The sequence below is a fragment of the Crocuta crocuta genome, unplaced genomic scaffold (assembly GCF_008692635.1).
Source record: "Crocuta crocuta isolate KB4526 unplaced genomic scaffold, BGI_CrCroc_1.0 scaffold449, whole genome shotgun sequence".
NCBI lineage: Eukaryota > Metazoa > Chordata > Mammalia > Carnivora > Hyaenidae > Crocuta > Crocuta crocuta.
The window spans coordinates 1857933-1880946 of NW_027533117.1; the positions used below are offsets into that span (position 1 = coordinate 1857933).

General features: G+C 36.3%; 1 protein-coding gene and 1 pseudogene across 2 annotated transcripts in view; both read right to left on the reverse strand.

Moving 5' to 3' along the window:
* The window catches only part of LRFN5 (leucine rich repeat and fibronectin type III domain containing 5), a 250529-nt gene that overhangs the window by 173242 nt on the left and 54273 nt on the right, over nt 1–23014 (reverse strand). The window lies entirely within an intron of this gene.
* Nucleotides 7001–7332, reverse strand: LOC144216796 (large ribosomal subunit protein eL30 pseudogene; annotated as a pseudogene).

The following is a 23014-nucleotide window of genomic DNA, read 5'->3' on the forward strand; positions in this document are numbered from 1 at the left end:
GTAGTTAGTAAAGACTAAGAAACAGGAATGAGCAGATTAGCTTTTAGCAAGATCCTGGCTCTGCTTGTACCCTGAAGGAGAGCTTCTGACCCTTGCTGCTGTACGTGTGGTCTCCATACTGGAAGCATTTCATCACCTAGAAGCTTATTTGAAAAGCAAACTTTCAGGCCCTTCTCCACCCCCAGACCTACTGACTCAGGATCTTTATTTGAACAATTTCTCCCAGGTGACTCCTGGGTACGTTCATGTTTGAGATGCCTTGATCTAGTTCCTCTCACTTCTCTGATGGCTAAAATGAAAAAAAAAAAAATCTGTAACTCTGTCATCTACTTTTCCCCCCTATTTCTTTTCTCAAACTCTCCTCATCTTATACTCTAATAAATTCATTGGCTTATACAGTTTCATTTCTACAAACCAACTGGATCGCTTTTCCATTTTTGATACAATAGATGCTTCTGATCAATACTGCACGTTCAATCCCTCAGTTACAACCAGCACACTTTTTTACCGCCCACTGGCACAGTGACCCTGTACAGATTACCACCAGTCTATTATATGTTACCAATGATTTCCTAATCTATAAATCATAGACAGTAAAATCAGACGATTTAGGAACTAGAGGGATCTGGAGACTATTAATGCAACTCCTCGCATGGTGTCTGGCACAAAGCATGCCCTTAATAAGTATTTGCCAAATACAAGGTAAAAAAATATAAAAAGGAAACAGATTTTACAGAGAATAAATAATTATCTATCAATAGCAGAACAAAGACTAGCATCTGGCCTCTGAAATCCTCCCCAGTCATCCTTGCTCTGAATTACCTAATTCAGTCCTTGTTCTTTTCTGTGACCTTGTAGCACTGAATCTCGACCCTGGCTACAAAAGAGAACCACTGGAGGAGCTTTCAACATACTAATTTCTGAGTCTCAGACCTACAGACTTGGCTTTGGTCTGGGATATAGCCTGTACGATATAGTGTCTAAAGGCTCCACAGGTGATACTAATAAGTGGGCAAGACTGAGAGCTACTATTCTATACAGTGTTTAACTTTAATGTGTAGAAAAGTCACTTTGCAATTTTTTAAATGTAGAATCTGATAAAGCTCCTAGGTGAATCTAATGCCACTGGTTTTAGAACCACATTTTAATAAGAAGGTTCTAAAGCATTTGGGAAAGTTAACCTCCTAGTCCAAAAGGAAGAGTTTCAGAATGTAAACTATCGAGGTTCTCCTGTAATCTCTCAGATTCCTTCCCTTTATTTTTCATAGGTTTCTCTTGCTATGCAAATTTCTTTAAGTTGTCCATCAACTAAGTATAACCTTTTTATGGGAAATAATAGCTTGCCTTTTTTTTTCTCCTCAAATAAAACATTTACATATACTATAGAATATCATTTGGTCATAAAAAAGAAGAAAATTCTGTCATTTGCAAAAACATGGATGAAACTTAGGACATTATAAGTAAAATAAGTCAGAGAAAGTCAACTACTATATGATCTCATTTATATGTGGAATCTACAAATAAAAATTAAAAAATAAAAAACCAGGGCCTTATGGGTGGCTCAGTCAATTGAGCATCCAACATCAGCTAAGGTTGTAATCTTGCGGTTCATGAGTTCAAGCCCCACATTGGGCTCATTATTGTCAGCTCACAGCCTGCTTCAGATCCTCTATTCCTCTCTCTCCCTGCCCCTTCCCAACCTGTGCTCTCTCTCTCTCAAAAATAAATAAAAGAAAAAATACATAAAAAAAAATACACATGGGAAAGACATCAGATTTGTGGTTACCAGAAGTGGGGGTCGGGGATGGGCAATTGGATAAAGGTAGTCAAAAGATTCAAACTTCACTCATAAGTAAGTACTGGAGATGTAACATACAACTTGATATTATAGTTAATACTGCATATAGTATATTTGAAAGTTAAGAGAGGATATTCTAAGNATTCCTCTCTCTCCCTGCCCCTTCCCAACCTGTGCTCTCTCTCTCTCAAAAATAAATAAAAGAAAAAATACATAAAAAAAAATACACATGGGAAAGACATCAGATTTGTGGTTACCAGAAGTGGGGGTCGGGGATGGGCAATTGGATAAAGGTAGTCAAAAGATTCAAACTTCACTCATAAGATAAATAAGTATTGGAGATGTAACATACAACTTGATATTATAGTTAATACTGCATATAGTATATTTGAAAGTTAAGAGAGGATATTCTAAGAGTTCTCATAACAAGGAAAAAAATATTTCTGTATCTCTATGAAATGATGGAAGTTCAGTTGCGATAGTAAGCTTTTTACAATATCAAGTCATTATGTTGTACACTTTATTATACAGTGTTATATGTCAGTTATATCTCAATAAAACTGGAAAAAAGGGAAAAATTACAACTGTCCTCTCTGTGCATCAATTCTGTTCATTCCCACCCCCACCCCAGCCTCACTGATTTTACAAGAAATCAATATCTCAAACGTGTTCATTTTGATAATTTTCTAACTAATTTTTCTGACCTCACCCCTTGCCTTAAGCAAGGATATAATCTAATTCTCCTATAGTAAAATCCCTATCATGTTATTTTAACTTCAAAAATATTTTAATAACTCATGTTGTCTGTGGGGTAAAATAAAATCTTATAAACATTAATTACATAAAATGTAAACAGACCAATATTTCATTTAAAATGCATTTAAGGGGTGCGTGGGTAGCTCAGCCAGTTAAGCGTCCGACTTTGGCCTCAGGTCATGATCTCACGGTTCGTGAGTTTGAGCCCTGCGGTTCCTGGGTTTGAGCCCTGCGGCAGGCTCTGTGCTGTCAGTTCAGAGCCTGGAGCCTGTTTCAGATTCTGTGTCTCCCTCTCTCTCTGACCCTCCTCTGCTCATGTGGTCTCTCTCAGAAATAAATAAAAAGCATTTAAAATTCTTTTTAAAAATGCATTTAAAATATAAAGATTGGGGCACTCTTCAAAAAATATATTCTATTTATAATAGTCCTACCTCAAGTAAGAGGACATAGAAAAGTTGAAAATAAAGGGATGGAAAAAGACAACTTTCTCAAAAAAAAACAAAAAACACAAAAACACAAAAACACACACGAAACACCACTAAGTTAAAGTTACATTAAAGAAGTATATTTTAAAACAAAACCCTAGTGGTGCTCAGTCGGTTAAGCCTCCAACTTCGGTTCAGGTCATGATCTCACAGTTTGTCGGTTTGAACCCTACATCAGGCTTTGTGCTGACAGCTAAGAGCCTGGAGCCTGCTTCAGATTCTGTGTCTCCCTGTCTCTTTGCCCCTCCCCTACTTGCACTTCGTCTCTCTCTCCCTCTTTTCTCTCTCAAAAATAAACATTAAAATATTTTTTAAACAAACGCTCTAATATAAAGAGGAAAATTTAATGAGTCAATACAAAGGAAATGTAAAAATTACTAAAATCTCTGCTTTTTGTAGCATCAAGATATTTAAAGGAAAATTACAAAACTCGAAGAAATAGACAAATCCAAGATTTTAACATGTCTCACAGTAATTATAAATAAATAGGAATACTTATGCTTTCAATCAGGAGTAGAAATTTCTTCTTAAAGCAAAAAAATAGTAACAATGTAGCTTGAAGTGTATAGAATATGTGGATATAATAATTGTACAAATGGTAGGAGAGAGTATTGTATAGATTATATAATGAATATTAAAGATATAAAGAAGAAATGAAACAGGTGGAAAGCAAAACAATAATTGTAAAGGGAGACTGTTAGAATGTATAATAGGCTAAAGACACAGACAAATTGTAAATAAAGTGACTGGAAAAATAATAACCTTGCAACCACTAATCTTAAGAGGGCTCTCAAGGTAAAACCGTAATCCTAGACTGAAATGTGGTGGAAAAGGAGTCTTTCAGCTTTTGGCTATGTAAGCCTATAGTAGGGTCTCCAGAACAGGGAGCTGCATGGTGGAAGGGTAATGGAGCTAGCCATGGCTCAAATGCCACAGTCTCTTGCTGTTCTTTTAAAAACATAATAGATATTCTTGAATGGATATGTCTGGTTGTATTCCCTTATAGTTAATTTCCATAACTATTTTTTAGTTTATTTTTTAAGTAATCTCTACACCCAACATGGGGCGTGAATTCACAACCCTAAGATCAAGAGTCACATGCTCTTCTGACTGAGCCGGCCAAGCTCCCCAATTTCCATAGACTTTAAGTAACAATATTTTATAATTTTCATATAACTTGTTTGGCTGAGGAGTTTTGCCAAGCTCCTCACTTCATCTTCCTGGAAGTTTACGAACCACTATTTTTCATTTTTTAAAATATTTTTTTAAATTTTAAGTAGCCTCTACATCCAACATGGGGCTTGAACTCATGACCCCAAGATCAAGAGTCAGATGCTCTACCAACTGAGCTAGGCAGGCACACTTTCCACCATTCATTTTTTATAAGCATTAATTTCATTTGGTCAATTGTGGGGGAAAGAAAGAATTATTCTTTACGTCTTCATCTAGTAAAAAACAGTGAATATAAAGTCATAATAATCTCATATACTTAATTCTTAAAATGCAGTAGATCTTGCATTGAAAACATGGAAGTTTAAGCAAATGATAGGACATACTTATATAACATTATTGATCAATTTGAATATTATTAATTTGGTTCCTACTTACCAAATATGGATAAAAACAATAAATCATTAAGAATGGTTCCCAGTATTTTTTATGGGCCTACCACTTAGCTAGGAGAAAATAAACATATTCACATACCCAAATTCTAACATTTCAGAGGCTTTGCTGTCCTTCTGAAGCCCATTCACAAATCCCAGTGACAGGAATCTTATATTCAAGGAACATCCAATGAGTATCATGTAAAAATGGAAGGACATGTGGATTGCCAATATGATGAAAGGACAAAAAGCCATAATTCTTTTTTCACGTTGGGTCCGGAAGATGTATATATATAACATGTAAGAAATTTGTCGTTTATTGATTCTGTCTCTTTGTGAAAGAAGCCCAAACACCTAGGCATTGATGGAATCAAATAATTAAAACATGATCTCTACTCCTGAGTAGTATTTGGTTAAGAGCTAAGTGAAATTTGCAGTCAGGTGCTATTAGGTGTCTGGCTGAAGTGCACAGAGATATCGGTATCAGAAAGAAGCCACTTAAACTGTGATCTGAAGGAAGGACAGCATTTGACTAAGTAGAGAGGAGGAGGAATAGAATCTTAAGCACAAGAAACGGATATACCTAGGGGAGAAGTCAAAACACAACCCTGACTCTGCAAGAAAGAAGGGAATAAAAATAGCGAATATTTGTAGAGGGATTACTATACACCAAACACATTTCTAAAGCCTCTCACAGGTATCAACTTCATTCAGTCCTAACAACAGTCCTAATAACAATATAAGTATACTTTATCATCCCAATTTCACAAATAAGGAGACGGTGGCATCTGGAGGAAGGGTACTTGTCCTTGCTTACCTATGAGAGCCTGAACTTGAAAATGAATTAAAAATCTGGCCTCCAGAAAGAGTAATATAGGGAAAAGAGCAAGTAAGTCTCTGTACACCTTGCAACATGGCTAGATGCTCAATAAATATATTTGGAACCAAGATATGACTCTGAGGTATTTTATCTCTCTTGAACATATTGTGAGATACTGGAGCTTCTTTGGGCTTGGAAGTGATACCAGAAAGTGATGCTTTAGAAAGATTTATTTAACAATCTTGTTTGAAGAGAGGTGGATTGTTGAAAGTGGTACTGGAGTGAAAGAAACCAGGATTAATTGCCTCAAGAGAGGCGAGGATGAACAAATACAGATGACAAGCTAAAGCATCTGGTATCCAAGATGTAAGAGCAGAAAATAAAAGATGTTGGAAGTGGGGGAAAAAAACACTTTAAAGAGCAAAATGTAGTTAGTTGTTTTTCATTTTTAGGCTAAAATACTAATTAGTTTCCCATTAAGATAATTTTTAGACTTCAGAAAAGAAAGTTCAAATTCTCATTTCAGACAATTATTGTATTAAGAACTCGATTCCTCTTTAAATTATAAAATTTCTTGATAATAGAAATCTCTTTACATAACTTTGTAGAATATTCCACAAAGTATATTTTAAAGTATTCTCATTCTGGAAAATGAATTCCCTTTGTAGCAAAGGACAATCTTAACAGACTAATAATAAATTAAAAGAAAAATAGATATTAATATTTTTAGTTCATAATTCTCATGTTCCATTTTGCTAACATTTTGTCCTTGAAGAGGCAGCTCAAGGCTTTTACAAAATAATAAAATAGAAGCTTTTAAAACTAAAATAGAACATATAAGGAATGATAGTGCAATGTAATAGAATTCATCATCATTGAAGGAATATGGGCTGAGAGTTAGAAAATAGAAAATTTAGTCCATTTCTCCCACAGTCATGCTTTCTGGCATTATGCAAATGTAATCTCCCTGAGTCTTATTTTGCTATTGGCTGAAATAAAAATGATACAAATTTCGGGACTATTCCAGTGAGGAATTATGACTTTGTAACTTAACGAAATATAACCAAATACAAAATTTGAAACAATGAGCTTCAGAGGCTCAAAGATCCATTGTGCCAAAATAATAAATGAAATTAATATTGTTACAGATGGTTTGAAACATGCAATATAAATATCATTTATTTTGAGTTTCTCAAAGGGATACTTCCCCTAATTAACATTGTTTTATTCAATTTATATGGATTTTTGAATAGGTAATATATCTATGCTATTCATAAACCAAAAACATGCACAAAGTAATACAGTAAAAAGGTTCTTTCTAATCCCTATGTTCATACATCCAGTTTTCATATGACACTTCCAATAATATGCATTCTTCCAGAGGTTTATATATATATGAATATAGACAGACATATTTTTATTGGACTGTAGTTTTGCATTATGCTATTTACTTCACATACCATACAGCAACTTAATTCTTTTTTTTTTTTTAAGAAGGTCTGGCCAGTTTTATTAAAAAATTTTGCATGATTTACTTTTAACCAGTTTGTTCTGACATGATTCTAATGATATCAGAATCACCTAGATCAATGAGGGCCAGTGTGTGGATTATAGTGTTTTCCACATGCTGTGCCCAATTCAATATTATTCCCACATAGTGACACCAGTTTGGGCCAACTTAGTGGACTATTTTATTTCAGATTTCCTGAAGGCTGGGCAGTTGTTAGTGAGGGTGACTAGTTTTGCTTTACCATGGCTGACCATTTGCAGAGTCTGCTTGTACCCCAACACATACTTTCCACTTTTCTTAACGAGTTGGAGCCTAGAGTTGATGGACTCAACTGACTTTTTCTTCTTTGCAGCCACCATCTCCCTGCCTTGGGTACAGGATAGCCCCAACCAAGAGCAGCTGTCATAATGGCTGAGAGAGAGAAAGAAAAGAGCTCCCACAATGCCCTGATTCTTTAACTTAACATTATAGCTTGGCGGTCTTTCATATTTTTGTATAGGAAACTTCTTTCTCCTTCTCCTTCTCCTCCTTCTCCTTCTTCTCCAATATTAGAATTGGAGAGCTTTCCATTGTATGGACCTCCCTTATTCATTTAACCATCAAGTACTATAGAAATTTAAGTTGTTTCTGCTATTATAATAATACTACAGTATAAAATTTGTAATGATTTTGTGTGTGTGTGTGTGTGTGTGTGTGTGTGTGTGTGTGTGTGTGTTAAGTAAACTCTACCCCCAATGTGGAGCTCAAACTCATGACTCTGAGACAAAGAGTCACAAGCCCTACTGAATGAGCCAGCCAGGCTCCCAACAGTATAATTTTTGTACAAATTTTATTTCATGAATATTCAACCATAGAACCAGTAATAAATTCATGGGAGAAAAAAATGTCTGGGTTAAAATGTGCATAGAAGTTTAATATTTATAGATTTGGCAAAAATGTTCAACATAGGAGATGTACTGTTTACATTCTCACAAGCAACACATGAGAGTGTTACTTTGCTACTTGTGACTATACCAGTAGGGTGGTTTTACCAAGCTTACAGATGTTCATTAATTCAAGAGACTAAAGAAATTCTATCAATATTGCTTTAATTTGAATTTCTATAGGATTCTGATGAACATTAGGGTTAAGATGAAGACATCATTCCTAATATACAAGAACCATTTCATCATCATCTTTTATTAAATGTCTGCCCTTTTTGTAGGTTTAATTTTTGTCCTATTCTTGATTTCTAGAAACTCTTAGCAATATTAGCACATTCCTGTGATATAAATTGCAAGTAGTTTTCCTAGTCTATGTATTTGATTTTTGTATCTTTATGATACAGATTTTAATCCAATGTAACCCATTTTTGTAATGTAATCTTTCTTCCTTCCATGGGCTCCAGACTAGGAGTTATGGTTATGAAGCACTGCTCAAATGTAAGATGATAAATTTTCTCAGGTTTTCTTCTATTACTACAAGTTCATATTTTACACATAAATGTTTTATTTTTTCATCTTGGAATATCATTTCTTGTTTTGTTTTGTCTTGTTTTCTGCTAGTTGGCTAACCATTTCTCACAACACTACTTACAAACTAGTCATTTGTCTCAGTAAACAAAATTATGTATTTCTACTACATAGCTGCCAAGATTATTCATCTTGATTTTCCACTTTTTTCTTCTCTTCTACAGGGCACGAATGCTTGAGAACAACAAGCAATTACCATGATACACATGCATATATACACGTATGTTTATATTTACATATAATTTGAACGTTTAGAAGAACAGAAGCCAGAGCTAAAGTCAACAGATAAAGTCAGTGGTTCTGAATGAAGATAAGTGCACAGTGTCCTTGGCTTGGTTATTCTCCAGGAAATCGGATTCTCACGTAAACTCTGCCTAGTATTGAGTAAAGACACCAATTATCAAAAAATTATTTCAAACCTGAGAGACATTATTCTAGTGAATAAGTGTAATAGGATTCTCTTGAAAGTTATCTGAAAAGCTATCTCGGGCTCGGGGAGAGCATTCTGCATGGAAAAATTCTAAAGCTTTTTAGGTAGCAGTAAAATTCAAAAGGACCTATGTAATTAATAATTGATGTTTTTGAGACTACCTTCTAAGAAGTTCCTATTGACCCAGGATTTGTTTTTAAACTAGGCAGTAATGTGAGATAGGAGAGAAAAAGTAAATGCATATTTAATGGCCCAAGGTCACAGACTAGAGAACTTTGGATGAAAAGTGAGCGTTGAATGAAAATTTCAAGTTCTTAAAGTTAACTATGTGATAGTCACATTCTTAAGCCTCCCCTACAAAGTTTTCAGGCTAAGTTACAGAAAAAAGTAAAAGGATGCTTTTTGCAGTATTCTGACATATAATAAAAATGAAGAGCTAAAGGAAAATAGTTTGATTCAGAGAATCTGATGTAAACCACTGAAGTACTGTTACTAATGGTGATTATACAACAATCCTATATCCAAGCACCATTCAAAGCCCCTCTCTTGTATTAACTCATTTATTCCTCGAGTAACCAAATGAGCTAGATAAGAGTATTATCTCCATTTTATAAGGAAACTAGAGCATAAGGATGAAATAACTTGCTCAATGATCCAGCTGTGCAGCAACAAAGTGAAAAACGACAGCCTCATCACCAGATTTGGCATGCAGGGATCTATGACAGCTGTAGAAACTAGCTATGGAGCCCTAATGAGCACAGCCAAGATGTCCACTGCACATTACTGAAAGGAACTTCTATGTCCAAGAATTGAAAATCACTGAATGTAAATGGCTACAACTGACAGAAGGAATGCTCATTAGTTGTCACTGTAAGCCAAAATTGGAAGAAACAGGATCCAGTCCTAATTACAGGAAGACTCAGAGAAAGCAAACTGGCCACCAGTAGTGCAAAGCTAGAGGACGACTAGGAGATGTTGGCGAAACAAGGACTTTTATAGATAGAGATCTAGCTATTCAAGCTGGGCCCACACGAGGGGAAAAAGAATGCTCAAATTTGTCAATGAGATAGGTGTCAATGAGCCCTAAGAACGAACTAGCGCTTCACATATTCAGGAAAGAGTCACATATTCAGGATAATGTGACTATCACATGGACATTTGGTAGCCGCTTCTAGAGCTACCCACATCACTGTCCAGTGGTGGTCACCCACATGTGGCCATTTAAATTTGAATTAACTAAAATTAAACATAATTGAATATTCATTTCTTCCATCACATGAGCCACATTTCAAGTGTTAAATAGCAGAAATGACAACAACCATTATATTAAACAGCAGTGCTAGAGCATATCAACTTTACCAAATATCCCCCTTGCTAAATATAGGGTGATTTTGTTTTCTATTATTGTTTTACATCAAATTTTAGAATGAATTGACTCCAACCCTAATGTGGATAGCATGTATATATAACCATGAAATTTGAGAATATATAGTCAGGAGAAAAAACAAGGAGTGAGTGACAGCCAACGTTGCCTATTGAAGCCATTTTATGATTCTTGGCTAAACAAACAGTCCAACATGTTCTGTTTACCTTGATCCTTACTACTCACCAACTCCAGAAGGAATAGCTGACAAGCCCTTGCAAAGAACCTCCTACGCCATGGCAAGGTACTACTAGGTTAAAATTTCTCCTGGCCTTCCCCGCCTCCCCCTTAGCTCAACAATTCCTAAACCACAAAATTCAAACTTTAAAAGAATGAAATCCACCTATAAAAACAACACTTTCATCAACTGAAAATTAATTCCTCTAGTTTGCATTTTTCCCTCATAAACATGCATGCTCCCTAGTTAAAGAGAACCTTGAAAAACGACAGAACAAATGCCACATCTATTGCATGATTCACTTGGCCATTCACAGAAATTTATTTCATTTAAAGTATTCATTAGGAAAAGTAACTACTAAAATAGATCACCTTTGTTGATTACTGTGGCCCAGCACAGCATACTTTAAACATGTTCCACATCAGTTTTCATTTCTGAAAAATGGGGATAAAACCAGTATCTTCGCCCATGGCTAGGATTTTGAGATTTTTAAAATTGTAAAACTCTTCTGTGCAAACTGGTTTCAAACATTTCCTCAATGATCCAAAATTACAATCATGAAGTTTTGCAAAGAATGCCCTCTACAACACAGAGATACATTTCCAACGTCATGATAATCGTATAATAAAGTTACTTCACTCTCCCCTTTCCCAACCAAAAAAAAAAAAAAAAAGTGTAAAACTATTCATGAACTTCAATGCCTTGTAACCACAATTACTACTCAGGGGGTCAACAAAACAAAAAAAACCACAGATTAAACACATCACTGGTCAATTTTTTTTCAAAGGCACCTAGAGACATCCAGATAACATAATTTAAAAACTCTCAGAATATGTGACTTCTTAACATCTTTCAATTACTGTTAGTAATACAGGTTTTTCCTAAGTAAACAAAACAGAATGCAGTTAAATCTGGAGTGAGAAATGGTCTGAAGAAATCTCTCCGATTAAAAGAAAATACTCATGATTAATATACAACCAAACATATGGAATACTGATGCAAATTATGCCTTGATAACAAAATTGGTAACTTAAAATTTTATGAAATATTCAGTCACAATGGAATATGAGAGAAGTAAAAATAAATTTAATGTAGCATTATAGTTGGATTTATATTTCTAACTAGAAATGGACATATATATCATAAAAAATGTAATTTGTAATTTAAATGAATAGTGGGTATCAGTTGTAGACCTTAAAACTGCAATAGGCATTTTTGTTTTAATTTTTTAAATGTTTTTTATTTATTTCTGAGAGAGAGAGAGAGACAGCGTGAGCAGGGGAAGGTTAGAGAGAGAGGGAGACACAGAATCTGAATCAGCTCCAGGCTCTGAGCTGGCAGTCAGCACAGAGCCTGACACGGGGCTCGAACCCATGAATCGTGAGATCATGACCCGAGCCGAAGTCGGACGCTCAACCAACTGAGCCACCCAGGCGCTCCAGCAATGGGCATTTTTTAAAGAACCACTAGTCTCTTGTTGAAGAGAATCTCGGCTTCATCGCATTCCTGGTTTCTAAAAATAGAAATTGTACATTTATAATAACTTCAGAGCTAAAAGAGGTAAGAAACTAAGCAGGATCCTATGATAGTAAAGTTTAGTTACCCTTGAACTGAATATCCTAAATATTTCTTCCTTGTGGGTTGTTTTTCTGGTACTCTGATGTTATCATTTCTTATTTATGTAAAATGTGATTCAGTGACTGATAATTAACACTGTCAATCCAAGAAACGAGTAAGTGATGGGAGAAAAAGCCCAGGTGGGCTTTCCTGCACAGGATGGAGGCTAGATTAGGGACCTCTAAGTCCCACCCAATTACAGCATTCTCTGAATGGTACGCTACCCCTTCCTTTGATAGCCCCTTACAGAAATTCCTAATGTAATTTGCTGCTCTACTTCCCTTGGTTTTCCTTAGCCTTGATAAGCAAAAATGTCCCTGTAGCTGCAAGAGCATATCAGTGTCTTACCCCTGGCCACAAGCACCTTCCTCCATAAAACAATATTGGAAACCAGACAGCAGGTGGCTTTGGAGATCACCCATTCTCTAAAAAGTCAGAAAAGGAAGTCAAATTTAAGGATGGATATTTTCAACCTTTCTAGTCTTGATATCTAATATATATATATATATATGACATATATAATAATATTGATGTAGTAAACAAAATGTATATTTTGAGGAAAATAAGTATTATTTTGTAAGCCAGAGAAAGCAAAATGGCTTACTGACAAATTGTCATGTGCTGACCAGCCAACTGAAATACAATCATTGGTAGCCAGACATTTGGCAGTTACCCTGCAGATAGAATTACTGTCATCACACACAACTTGTCTTCTCATGTATTGATTTGTGTGAACCATATCTCAATTCCATCAATACGAACACATTAGGAGAAGGTCTTTTAAAAATTCTTTCTGATTGGATTCTATCTCATAGTAGAAAAACAATTCTTCTGAGCTTGAATATACATTGTATAATTATTCCTAAGTGTTTTTTTAATGTCATTGGATTAAAAAAGAAATTCCAGAATCTCTGAGTGCTAACACATCCCAAGTAAATTAAGAACTTATTTACTTAGCTCTCAAGCTAGTGAAAGTCAAACTCATTAATCTCAGTAGTAAATACCACCAAGAAAAATTGCCACTAGGAAAAAGACACAAAATGTCGGCCCAAATAACTGAAAATTGCTTTAAACAATGTTCTGTTATGCTATTACCTTTTACAGTTAGAGAAGTAGCATACATTTTGCATTTTAAAATAGAGTTTACTTATTAGCTACCTTTAACACCATTCTAAAATTTAGCTAAAAGACTATCATGTACAGGCTCCCGGGTGGCTCAGTCAGTTGAGCATCCAACTTTGGCTCAGGTCATGATCCCACAGTTTTGGTGTTCAGGCCCTATGTTGCGCTCTGTGCTGACAGCTCAGAGCCTGAAGCCTGTTTCAGATTCTGTGTCTGCCTCACTCTCAGCTCCGCATCCACCCTCTCTCTCTCTCTCTCTCTCAAACATTAACATTAAAAATTAAAAAAAAAATTTTAAGAATAGCATGTAAACTTGTCAAATCACTGTTGCATACCTGAAAAACAGTGTGTCAACTACACTTCAATATAAATAAATAAATAATAAATTAAAGCTAAGAGTGTAACAGCACTTGCTTAAAATTTAACAACTGCCTGTGGGAGAGAATAGTACTGTAACTTTAATTCCCATGTATCCCCTACAAATGATTTGCAAACACTTGTAAGGAGAGCTTAATTTTGTAGTTATGTTTCTGGGAATGATGGAAGGTGAGAAACATGAGGAAAATTTCCCAGTGTTTATAACACTCAGGACTATTATGTGAGATAAAAGGGGAGGAAAGAAACAGTGGAAAATATTTTATCATGATTGCTACTGTGAACGTATGAACAATTCCAATCTAAAGTAAACCCATTTTTGGTGTTTAATGTATATTAATCAAGCTGTATCCCTCCCAGGAGATATTGTTCATTTTCAAAGAATAACATATTTGATGTTTATATCAGCTTGTCTTAATATTTAAGTATAACCCCTGTATAAACTAGACTGGACAGGTATGATTTACCTTTTTCTCCCTCAAACTAGTAACTCTACCCACATTCTCGAATTCCAAGTTCATGGCTCCATGTCCCACTTTGTTTGCATGGAGACCTGCTTACAGGGCACATGAGAACAAACAAACTCTGCCAGATTCTCCCTAGTCTATCAACACACAACAAAAAGGGACCGTCAGGTTATGCTAGAAAATGAAGAATGGAGTAATTCTTATGAGCAGTTGCTTTATATACGAGTAATGTTTTCTAAAAGGAAAATTAGACTCCATCCTTCCTTATTCTTTTTTTTTTTTCCTGATAACTAGATATTTCTAGGTACTCTTCCCTCTCTGTCCCTATGCAAAGGATTCAAAGTAGATTAGAAACTAAGAGGCTCTCCCCTACCAATACCAACACAAATAATTTACCTCCTATCAGTTCTTTCTGTCCAGTCTCTCTGCTTTGGTGAGCTGTGACCTTCTGGTAGGTCTTTCTGTCAACCTCTCGACTATTTACATCGAGGAATGCAAGTGAATCCTCTCCAAACAGAAAGAAACATGGACACCTACCTGAACTCTGGCTATTCTTCTTACCATTATTCAAACTAATAATGAAGTCCTAGTTTTTCTCTTGACAGTAGAGTGGTTTGACTAAACTCCTTAGTCTAACAAACTATGAGTAATATTTTTTAATAGAAAGTTGTTATAATTTTGGCAAATTACTCAACATCCATTAACCTCAGCTCTCTCATCTGCTTGAAGAGAATGATAATGTTACTCTAGCTTTCATGTTTCTAAGAAAATAAAATTAAACTGTGGGTAAACAATTTCCACAGTTCATACAGATCATAGTCAATAGATGCTATCTCTTTAAAGTAAGAGTAAGTGGAGAAATAGGAACAATAGTAGAGACTGGCTTCGGATTCACATGGCATCCCTTCTGTTGTTATCAAAGCACAACTTCATAACATATGTGGAACAACCATGACTCCTAAATACAACGTAAAGAAGACAGTTGGCAATTTAAGTTATGGGGTGATCGTGCTATGGCAACTTGGCTAAGCTGGAACCGGTTTCCCAGAATTTCCTTCTTTGAATTGCCCAGGTTAGAGTTAACCAAAAGTTGGAATTCCACAAGATTTAGAAAGCAGAAGTGAAGCATCTATCATAACTCCCTGACAGTCTTTTTGCAGACAAACATGGTTGCTATAATAGTCATTACTTGGTATTTAGCATAGAAGACAGTTAAAGAGTTTAATGCTATCTGGCATAAAAATTATGCTAGTACTAGAAATATGAAGCATGGGATAAAAGCTTAAGAATGACGTGTTAAGGGGTTCTTGGCTGGTTCAGTGGGAAGTGCATGTGATTCTTCATCTTGGGGTCAGAAGTTCAAATTCCATGTTGGGGCCTATATGTTGGGATTACATACATACATACATACATAAACTAACTAAAAAAAATTACATGTTAAACAACCTCTCAGTAAGAACCTAAAGGCTTTTTATTACAGTGAGTGACATGACAGTTTAAAATGCAGTTCTGCCCTTCTCACATCCCAGCTCTGTGATATTCAGCAATCCACTTAGCCACCAGTAGTTCAGAAGTCCTTTTCACTAAGCCTTTTTCTGGGGAAGGTGCTTCAAATTTGAAGATTCCTGAATGTTTAACTTTTGGATAAGTGAGATCACTGTATTGACAAATTTATAATAACATACAGTCTCAGAACTCAAATAAAAATAAAAGTTATTTGGTAGTAAGCAAATGATCCCAGAGTATCTACTGAACTCTTAAATCAGAATATAACATACTTAAGGACTCCCCATGGTTTGTGTGAATTCAAACAAAATGTAGAAGCAAAATCCTCCCTTGATCTAATTACCTTCCTATCTCCTGTCTTGCTTTCATAACAAATCTTATCTACACTTGCTTTATCTCCACTTCCTCTCTCCTATATACTGGTTCAATCTTTTCAGTTGTGCTCCTACTACATACTGAAATACATTTCTCTAGTTCACTGGTTCTCAAACTCCAGTGTGCAAAATAATCTCCCAGATTTTTTTTAATCAAGATCCTTAAGGCACATACCCCAGAGATTCTAATTTAATAGTCCCAAATTGGAAGGCAGGGGTGTGAATATTTATCAGCATTCCCAAACTATTCCTTTTTTTTTTTTTTAACGTTTTATTTATTTCTAGAAGAGAGAGGAGACAGCGTGAGCAGGGGAGGGCCAGAGAGAGAGGGAGTCACAGACTGAAACAGGCTCCAGGCTCTGAGCCGGCAGTCAGCACAGAGCCCGATGTGGGGCTCAAACCCACAAACTGCAAGATCATGACCTAAGCGAAAGTCGGATGCTTAACCGACTAAGCCACCCAGGCGCCCTATTCCCAAACTATTCCTAACCACCTACATCAGAATCATGTCATGAATAGCTAACAACCATATCTGCTGGATACACTTAAGCTCTTATTCACATTTGACCTTTCTGCAATGTTTGATACTCTTTATGGTATCTCCTTGAAATGTCATCTTCCCAGTTACTCAAGGCCCAGGTCCTGGAAAATTGCTGGCTCTCCCGCAAATAATTTATTACTGAGTTCATAAAAATGAGCTACAGACAGTAGCATCCACCCTAAGTGTTTGTTCACTATTTGATATAAAGCTTCAGAGGCCTCTGGCCCTCCCAAATCAATGTCTTTCATGGGATTCTCTTTCCAATTTCTCATAGCCTTAGTCCACCATTAAACATAAATGACAAGTATATCCTGAGTGGTTATGATGGGCGCTAAGCACATACATTATCTCCTGTAAACAATCCTATGTGTCATGCTTTGCCTCATCACAAATTTTTGTTGTTTATGGTTCCCCCACCCAAGCTACATTCATTGCCTGAGAGCCCTAGGTCACAGTCTACTCCCCACACCAAGGTGATTTTCTCTAAGTATTTTCCCTGATGGCCTTACTGACACTCCTTTCCCTGTGCCTCATATCACTAACACTCTGTAAGTGGTTCATTTGCTTAATTGTCACCACCACCCCTAACCAGTGGGTATTTTGAAGAGTATATCTATTAGCCCAGGGCCTGTTGTGGAGCCTAGTTGAATGACTTTCCTGAACTAATTAAGGCTAGTTATCATGTTTCATTCATTTAACTCTTCAACCCTTTTAGCAGGATATTATACACTATTTCACGTAATGTAGTCCTTGGGCCACTTATACTCAAATCTCCCTAGAGGATGGTTAAAAAGGTAGTTTCCTGGGACACCTGGGTGGTTCAACTGGTTAAACTTCTGACTCCTGGTTTAGGCTCAGGTCATAATGTCAATGTTCAGGAGTTTGAACCCCACATGGGGCTCTGTGCGGACAGTGTGGAGCCTGCTTGGAATTCTCTCTCCCTCTCTCTCTCTGCTCCTCCCCTGTTCATTCTCTCTGTCTCTCTCAAAATAAATAAACAAACATTTACCAAAAAAAAAAAAAAAGTTTCTTATGCTCCCTATTTGCCAAAATAAGATTTCTAAGGTTGAGCCCAGGAATATTCATTTTGATAGGTACCTCAGGGGATTTTCATAAATAATAAAATTTTAAAATATTGCTTCAGGGGCACCTGAATTCGTGAGTTCTATCCTCAGATTGGGCTCTGTGCTGAGAGCATGGAGCCTGTTTAGGATTCTCTCTCTCACTCTCTCTGCCCCTCTCCTGTTCATTCATGCATATGTGTTCTCTCTCTCTCTCTTGCTCTCACTCTCTCAATAAATAAACTTTAAAAATAAATAAAATATCGGGAAGGGTTCCAATCAGTGGGAAGAATTCCTACTCAGACTGAAGAGACCTGACTTCCACTAGTGATGATACCAATAACTAGCTTATGTTTAATTTAGAAAACCTTTAAAAAGACTAGATTTTTTTTTTCATTTAGAAGCAGAGGATTAGAATAAATTATCTATAGTATGTATCTTCTATCTCTAAAACATTCTCTTAGTTTTAATAATTTGGAAGAACTAGTGATACACTTGCAAGTAAAATTTCCTCTAAGCCATCTGAAACTGGGTCTGTCTTTTGTACCTCATAGAAATGAATGAGTGATAATTTCAAGTCATATAAGGATGCAAGATATAAGTGCAATGAATCCAAAATTGGGGCTAGAGCTACTCTTATTGTTGCAATTAGGTAGAAAAAAGTAATGATGTTGGCCAAAGTATCCTAACTTCTTTAATTTCTTACCCTAAGTAGTTCATAGGAGAAATATTACCATTTTTTATTAAAGAGTATAATCCTTGGACCACATGAACCAGAATCACTTAGGTTTCTGCTTAACACTATAGTTTCCCAGCCAACACTCACTACCTACCGAATCAGAAGGTTTGACTAACAATAAGTATCTCTACAAGCACTCCAGGTAACCTACCTACTACTGGATAACCACTGATCTGCATAATCTAAGTAGCTACATTAAGGTAAACACGACAAACGAATTGCTCCAATCTCTAGAGCAAAAGGATAAATAAATCCTCTAATGTCTTATGCAAGCCAGTCTTCTGAGCATGCACAGAAAATCCCTGCACAGTCATGTAGACTAAAACAGCATGTTTTCTGACTTGGAGTGGGAGACTCAAGGCTGTGGGCCAGAATACAATTATAATCCAGCATGTAAGTAGTGCCTTGCAAATGTTCTAAAATTTCGATCTAGCATAGTTCTGGGTAGAAAGAAAGGCAATGAACAGGATCTCAGAGACGACGGAAGAGAAGATGAAAGCTCTGGGGGCTAAGAAAATAGGAAGAAACATAGTACACAGAGAGGCAGGAGAAGAGAACAGTTAGGGAAGATAATTATGAGTTAATAAGTAAGTGCAAAATAAAATTAAAATAAAAGTGCAACCAGTTTTGCTGAATTAGATAAACTGGTGTTAACTATAAAATCTGTGATTAGAGGGGCACCTGAGTGGCTAAATTGGTTGAGCATCGACTTCCACTTAGGTCATGATCTCATGGTTTGTGAGTTTGAGCCCCATGTCGGGCTCTGTGCTGACAGCTCAGAGTCTGGAGCCTGCTTCAGATTCTGTGTCTCCCTCTCTCTCTGCCCCTCCTCCATTCATGCTTTGTCTTTCCCTCTCTCAAAAATAAACATTAAAAAAACAAAAATCTGTAATTAGAAATCATCTGATGGGTAGAACAAAAATTACATGTATTAAAATGTAATGACCATTGATATTTCATATTCAAGGTCATAAGTAATATTAAACTAATAGTAAATAAAGATCTTCCTTCTTTTCTAAAAGGAAAGACAAACATGAGAAAAATTTCAAGGCATTAAAACATTTGGGAAAATTATGCTAAAAATTAGAAAAAGGTAGGGGCCCCTGGGTGGCTCAGTCTGTTAAGCAATCAGCACTTGATTTCGGCCCAGATCATGACCTCACAGGTTCAAGATCGAGCCCAGCTTCGGGCTCTACACTGTTAGTGTGGAGCCTGCTTGCAATCCTCTCTCCCTTTCTCTCCCCCACCCCCACCCCTGCCACTCACATGTGCATGCTCTCTCTCTCAAAACAGACAAATAAACATTGAATTTTTGAAAAAAGTACATGTAATTCAATCTTTTAATAGAATAAATATCTGTCATTGGCTAAATATGCAAAAATTTTATGAAGTTCATCATAAAGTATTTACATTTATATGAGAAAATTTTGATACATTAGAAATGAATCCCATGGCACACACTGAAAAAAAAAAAACGGTTTGAAAGATACAAGATTTTAGAGGTTACTTTCAGAGAGCAAAAAGTGAATAACTAAAGCATCAATGAATTATTATTCACCACTTTTCCTGAACAAAGTTGTATGTATTAATTAAGTCATGATTAAATGAAGATGGTCTAAGTGCCAATCATATACTTACCAGAAGTATATCAAGTAAAATTATAGGTTCTTTTTTCCCCCTTCATAATTCTATGAATAAAAATGCCTATCTCTTCACTGGAAAATTAGTCTGGTATTTTCTCAAGGTCAAACATCCCTGACAAATGCGTTGCCAATATTTTATTCAAATATAAAATTCTAGCAGCTATTGTCTGCATTGGGTCTAAAATGATTTTTAGATCCCTGTGATATGACTTAACTCTTTAAGCACAGGACGCCCCCAAAAATGATTTTTTTTAGATATAAGATTTAAGAAAATATCTTGTTCTTTTAATTAATGGTGAAGCCATATTAAATTGTTGATTGTTTAGTACTTTGTAAATTATTAGACTACAGATGAATGTAATAATGAAGTCCTGAGGGCACCTAGCACTGCCGGCCACCCAGTCTTCAGGGGCCAGCAAGAACACCCCACAGCTCCAAGAGAGCAGCTCTAGCTGGAGGCCAGCATAGAGAAGATTGAGATCTTGCAGGTGGCTGCCAAGCTTCAACACAGGACGGCATCCAGAATGCCTGCAAGGGTGTCCTGCTGGTAGGTGCTTCCAGCTGGAAGGAACCTCTTCAGGAGCCCAGATCCTGGGCTTTATCCTAAAGACTGTAGGGATAAGTTCACTGAGGAATACTTGTAAGTACAGTGAAGAATGACTGCCTCTCAGTCTCAAGAAAACACTTTTCTCCACCCAAATGACTTTTAGATATTTCAGACCTTTCCTGTCACCTGATCCTATAGCCAGAATTCTATAGTTTCTCCTCCCCAGAAGGAGACTTTAAATAATAATGGCCTGATTCTTTTGGTGAAGCGCTTTTACATTTAAGACAAATAAAAATGTTACTGATGTGGGAGATGAAGGCAAATGGAAAAGTAAATTTCCTCACAGCCAACAGCCCATTGACAAGTTCCTGAAACAGGCAGAGTGGCATTCCTCTAGGAGTTCAGCTACAGGGCTGATGACACTTTGCTAAGGGCGGAAGGGCAACCTTAGCTTGACAGGAGATGGACTTCCAAGATCCTGTAAGTCTTCTTCAACATCTAAAACTCCCTTTGGAAACTTCCTTTATCTCCAACCCACTGCCCTGCCCCAGATACATATTAGTAATCGCCCGCCAAACATACGGCCCACTGATATACATCTGAAGGGTCTCATGATTGATATTTTACTAGACAATAAGAAATAACCTTATCTTAACAATAGCTAGCCCCCAAAGGTCCTGGAAACCTTGCTTCCAAAATTCCTTAGAGGCTTAATGCTGTCTGCCACTCCCTCCCAACTTGAAGGTATATATATATAATCAGTTACCAGTCAACCCCTGGGCAGCTCTTTCTGCCCATAGGTCTTGCCCCTGTGTTTTAATGAAACCACCTTTCTCCCCTAAAGAGTTCTTAAGAATTCTTTCTTCTGCTCCAATATTTTCTACATCACCACCACCAAATATATACTAAAATACACCACTTTCGTAAATGAATTACTGGTGTTTCTATACCTAGACTATTATGTTTGTTTTATTTACTGGATGTTTACATTTTGGGAAAGAAAACATTTGTGTTTGTTAAAATATTGAGTATTTGTAATTTGTTGTTCCTAAGATCTTTAGACCATAACAAGACCTGTTTTTTCCTCATGAATCAATGTAGTTTCTAAGTAAGACAAGCCAGTATAAAACTGGGGGAAGAACAGGCTTTATCAATCAAATGATGTCTTGATTTTTTTTTCTAAATGAGAAGATAGTTTTATTTGTAACACTAAACATGGGAGCTGTATTTTTAGCAAACTTGTTTGGAAAGATTCATGTCGTGTTGTGTATTAGATTGCCCCATCCTATGTATGAAGCAAATTAGGTTTTTTCTTAAGTCCCTCTGCTTTATAGTTATGGTTCTACTTAAAAACAAACAAGCAAAAATGCATCATTTCATGTCTTAAAAAATGTTTAAATGTGATCTTCAGAACATTGCAAATGATTAAAAACAAGATAATGTGAAAATACTACAAGCTAAATGAATTATTTTTCTTTCCATTTTTTAAAATTTTGATGTACTTTTGAGACAGAGAGCAACAAAGCACGAGCAGGAGAGGGGCAGAGAGAGAGGGAGATAGAGAATCTGAAGCAGACGCCAGGCTCTGAGCCATCAGCACTGAGCCTGACATAGGGCTCAAAACCAGAAATCGTGAGATCTGAGCTGAAGTGGGACACTTAACAGACTGAACCACCCAGGTGCCCCTACTTTGATGACATGCCTTTGGTTTAATGTGGGACACTTTTAAAAGGATACTTTATTTGTATTTGTAACAGTCTTAGATGACCTTGGGAATAAAATCCCTGCTTAATTCATAAGACTTAATTAAGGCTTGAAAAAATGTATATAGGTTACAGGTTTTTTTTCAAATATCATATTCAAAAGCCTCTTTCACCTTACCAAACATCTCCTACTCCTATTCTCTCTGTGAAAGAAGCAAGAATGTTCCTGGTGACAAATATATTTAAGACTCATCTGGGCACCTGAGTGGCTCAGTCAGTTAAGCGTCCAACTTTGGCTCAAGTCATGATCTCACGGTATGTGGGTTTAAGCCCTGCATTGGGTTCTGTGCTGACAGCTCAGAGCCTTGAGCCTGCTTCGGATTCTGTGTCTCCCTCTCTCGCTGCCCCTCCCCCACTCATGCTCTGTCTCTCTGTCTCTCAAAGATACATAAATGTTTAAAAAAATTTAAAAAAAAAACCAAATACTTTAACTGGCTTTAAATGTTCCTCCCAGATTTTGAAGGTACCCACAAATATCAAAGGGTTTTAAAGCCATTTGTATCTTAGTTACAAGGAATTTTTCAAGTTATCTTATGAGCTTCCTACCAAATGCAGTAACTATTTTTACAGTTATTTTATATTTAATTCTAAAATGCTACATTTCTGATATCCTCCTGAGATGGGTCAGACAAGAGAACTAATTCTGGTGGTAAGTATAGTTTTCCACTTGCTCTTACATCATTTAAGGTAAAAGTGAAATGCATAATGCACATGCTGGCTGAACAGATTACATAAGTATCCCCA